Raw genomic sequence first — 4,700 nt, forward strand, 5'->3', positions numbered from 1 at the left:
CTCCCCGCTGTTAATATTCATGTCCTTCTGTAGTCCCTTCCAACACTAACTGGGGGTAACCTGTGTAACCAATAGGATATTATGAAAACTACTGTGCATGACTTCTGAGGTTATGTTACAAAAGACATTGTGGGTTCTGTCTTGCTCTCTTTTGGATCATTTGCTGCCATGTCATGAGGAAATCAAAGAAGCCCTATCACTGTGGCATGAAACTGAGGCCTCTGGCCAATAGCTATACGAACAAGTCTTCTTGAAAATATATTTTCCAGCCCCAGTTGACTGTAGCCTCGAGAAACCCTGAGCCAGTACTCCCCGACTAAGCCTCCCCAGATTCCTGATGCACAGAAGCAATGAGATAACACATGTTTATTGTTCTAAGCTGCTAAATCTGGGGAGCAATTTGTTATGCAGCAATTGATAATATACTCACTAATATGCTCAAAAATATCTCCTGGAGCAAAATGCATCTGTTTCTATTCTTCAGTCATTTTCATCTCAGCTATCAGTTTATTTTATTCCATAGTTTGCTTGGTAAATTTATGCTTTATACATTTTTGAAGTATTTTAGGAAGATTTTTAATTCTGTTGTATCCAGGAAACACAAAAGCAGAGTTGGAAGGAAAAAGCAAATGATGGAAACAAAAGTGAAGATAACAAAAATAAGAAAATTACAAAACCTGCCCCAGCCTATGGAATAAATGTTCAGTAGGAGGGATTCCGAAGAACATAAGGAACAAGCAACAGGTGAAACTCCTAAACCATCAACATAAATCACCAAGCAAATGGGGAAAAGCTGTTGATGAAATGGAAAAATCTGAGTCTGTGTCTCGAGGATCAGCACTAAGGTTGGATGCCTATTCGTCTTCTGAGACTCAGAGTTTGAGGACTTAAAGACCAAACACAGCATGGCCAGGCGCAGTGGCTTAAGCCTGTAATCCCAACACTTCGGGAGGGCAAGGCGGGTAGATCACAAGGTCAAGAGATCAGGATCATCCTGGCCAACTTGGTGGACAGTTGTCTCTACTAAAATTACAAAAACTAGCTGGGCGTGGTGGCGCATGCCTGTAGTCCCAGCTACTCAGGAGGCTGAGGCAGGAGAATCACTTGAACTGGGGAGGCATAGGCTGCAGTGAGCTGAGATGGCACCACTGCATTCCACCCTGGCGACAGAGCAAGACTGTCACACACACACACACACACACACACACACACACACACAGAAGAGCAGATGCAGCAAAAGAGCCACTGGTGGATTCTCTATGAGTGGCTTCTTGACAGTATCTATTTTGTTTGGTTTTTTTTTTTTTTTTTTTTTGGTTTGTGTTTTTGAGACAGGGTCTCAATCTGTTGCCCAGACTGGAGTGCAGTGGCGCCATCTCAGCTCACCGCAACCTCCTCCTCCCAGGCTCAAGAGATTTTCCAGTCTTAGCCTCCTGGGTAACTGGGATTACAGGCACGCACCACCACCGCCTGTAATTTTTGTGTTTTTTAGTAGAGACAGGGTTTCACCATGTTGGCCAGGCTGGTCTTGAACTCTGACCTCAAATGATCCACCCTCCTCGGCCTGTCGAAGTGCTAGGATTACAGGCGTGAGACACCTTGCCCAGCCAAGACCTATTTTGATCTTCCCAGCATCAAAGTGAGCAACAGGTGGTGTATGCAAAAACTTTCACTGCCAAGTAGTTATCCACAGCTTTTGCAGGGATCATCGGGGAAGCAGCTCATTGTCCCCAGCAGATTCTCCAGTGTATACTGTGTTAGAACAAGTGGTTGTGGCCGGGCGCGGTGGCTCAAGCCTGTAATCCCAGCACTTTGGGAGGCCGAGGCGGGTGGATCACGAGGTCAAGAGATCGAGACCATCCTGGTCAACATGGTGAAACCCCGTCTCTACTAAAAATACAAAAAACTAGCTGGGCGTGGTGGCGCATGCCTGTAATCCCAGCTACTCAGGAGGCTGAGGCAGGAGAATTGCCTGAGCCCAGGAGGCGGAGGTTGCGGTGAGCCGAGATCGCGCCATTGCACTCCAGCCTGGGTAACAAGAGCGAAACTCTGTCTCAAAAAAAAAAAAAAAAAAAAAAAAGAACAAGTGGTTGTAACATTTTAACCAACAGACTCACTCACTGATAAAAATGCCTTTGGAAACTTGAGCCTTAGACTCTTTTTTAAAAACAGAGATGGGGCAAGCTTTGCACAGTGGCAGTATCGTAGCCAATGAGGTTTAACCCAGGCACAATTATTGCTAATTGAAAACTTTTCCCAATACCCCACCGTGATGACTTGCAATATAGTTGGCGTTAGCAATTTTTGACAGTCTCTATGGAGACTGAATAAACAAAGAAGGAAAAAAAAGAGATGGGGCAGTCGGATTGGAGATGGGGGAGTCTCACTGTGTTGTCCAGGCTGGTCTCAAACCCTTTGCCTGGAGCAATCCTCCCACCTCAGCCTCCCAAAGAGCTGGGATTACAGATATGATTCATGATGCCCAGCCTTAGATGCTTATTCATATACTCATTTCAACAAATGTTTATTGCATTCTAAGGATGGACAAATCCACAACCTCATGGAGCTTTTATTATTTTTATTTTTAAAAGTGGGGGAAGAAGGTAGTAAACATATAAACAAAATAGATAATAATCCCAGATAATGTTAAGTGCTATTAAAAAAAAAAAAAAAGGACCAGGTGCGGTGGTACATGCTTATAATCCCAGCATTTTAGGAGGCAGACTGCTTGACCTCAGAATTTCAAGAGCAGCCTGGGCAACACAGTGAAACCTCATCTCAAAAAAAGAAAAAAATGAACCAGGTGTGGTGGTGCGAGCCTGTAGTCCCAGCTATTCATAAGGCTGAGGTGGCAGCATTGCGTAAGCCCAGAAACTGGAGGCTGCAGTGAACTGGGATCACACCAATGCACTCCAGTCTGGGTGACACAGTGAGACCTTGTCTCAAAAAAAAAAAAGAAAAGAATAATAGGTCAGGCAGAGTGGCTCATGCCTGTAATCCCAACACTTTGGGAGGCTGAGGTGGGAGGATCACTTGAGTCCAGGAGTTTACGACCAGCCTGGGCAACATAGTGAAGCCCCTGTCTCTAAATAACAATTTAAAAATTAGCTGGGTGTGGTGGCACATGCCTGTAGTCCCATCTACTCGCGGTGCTGAAGTAGGAAGATTGCTTGAGCAGAGGAAATCGAGGAGGCTGCAGTGAGTTGTGATTGCATCACTGCACTCCAGCCTGGGTTACAGAGCAACACCCCGTTTCCAAAAGAAAAGAAAAAAAGAAAGGTAGGACAGAGTGAGGGGATTGAGGGTGTCCTTTTTGGAAGATTGTTCAGAAAAGGCTTGATGAAGAGGTGCCATTTGAATCACCTCTTAGTCATTTTAGGCTACCAATATATAGACTAAGAAATTGTCATTTGAAACCTAAATCTGTTCCTAATCAGACAAGCATCTGTAGTTTATTGTGGCTGCAACTTAGAAGTGAGGGATGAAGTGAGGAAAGGACCAGCTATTAAAAGAGGTGAAAAGGCAAGACTTGGTTATAGTGTGTGAGAAAGAGAGAAGAATCATGATAGAAAGAAAGGTGGGCTCATTCATTGAGAATGGGAAACCAGAAGGCTGAAGGCAAGTGGATGAAGATGAATTCCGTTTAGGCCATGTTGAGTTTGAGGTGTCTACAGGACAACCAAATGAATAGGTGAGCAGGAAGTTGAAAATATAGGTCTGGAGCAGACCTGTGCCAGAGATACACAGGTTTGAAATATGAAAGGTAATCAAAACCAAGAGAGGTAAGAGAGGGCACTTTTGTTGAAGAAAAAAATAGGCAATGACAGAACCACCAGAAAAACCAGCATTTATAGGATTGACAGCAAAGAGGCAGAGAACAGAACGACTAATCAGAAGCATAGAGAATAGTCAGAGAGATGTGGGGTGTTGTGATTTCATAGTTCCCATCTGGTCCAGTAGCTTGTTCTGTGGAGGCCTGCACTTCCCTGTCTTCAGCCATCTGACAAAGCCTTCACTCACTGAACAAATGTTTATTGAGCTCGTGCCATGTGTCACTTTTCTAGGTGCTGGAGACATATGAATGAACAAGACAAGACAGTAAGCCCTGACTTTAAGGCACTTAAATTCTAATGTGGGGAACAGGTAATAAGCAAACATCAAAAACAGGTTAAATGACTGTGCGTGGTGGCTGGCTCAGACCTGTAATCCCAGCACTTTGGGAGGGCAAGGAAGGTATCCCCTGATTTCATGAGTTGGAGACCAGTTTGGGCAAGATGGCAAAATCATATCTCTACAAAAAATACAAAAACTGACTGGGCATGGTGATGCAGGCCGGTAGACCCAGCCACTCGCTTAGGAGGCTGAGGTGGGAGGATGGCTTAAACCCAGAAGGCGAGGCTGCAGGGAGCCAAAATCATATGACTGCACTCCACCCTAGGTGAGAGCCAGACCTGGTCTCAAACAAACAAACAAATGACAACAACAACAACAAAAAACCCAGGTTAAACGCATATTGGAAGTTGATAAAAGCTATGAAAAAATAAGAGTAAGGGGCATCAGGACGTAGAGAGGATATGCGAGCAATTTCCAACCAGGCAGCCTCAGTGAGTGACAATCGAGTAAAAACTTGTAAGTCTGCCCAGCAGACATCTGGGAGTAGGTCAGCGTGGTGGCTGACGCCTGTCATCCCAGCAGTTTGG

At 44.7% G+C, this 4,700-nt stretch overlaps 1 non-coding gene across 1 annotated transcript; it reads left to right on the plus strand.

Moving 5' to 3' along the window:
- The first annotated feature begins 2,182 nt into the window (after positions 1-2,182).
- LOC120366281 (U4 spliceosomal RNA) lies at positions 2,183-2,323 on the plus strand. The gene has a single exon (XR_005581008.1). It is a non-coding gene; the product is annotated as a U4 spliceosomal RNA (small nuclear RNA).
- The last annotated feature ends 2,377 nt before the right edge of the window (positions 2,324-4,700 follow it).

The sequence above is a fragment of the Saimiri boliviensis genome, chromosome 11, assembly GCF_048565385.1.
Source record: "Saimiri boliviensis isolate mSaiBol1 chromosome 11, mSaiBol1.pri, whole genome shotgun sequence".
Classification (NCBI taxonomy): Eukaryota; Metazoa; Chordata; class Mammalia; order Primates; family Cebidae; genus Saimiri; species Saimiri boliviensis.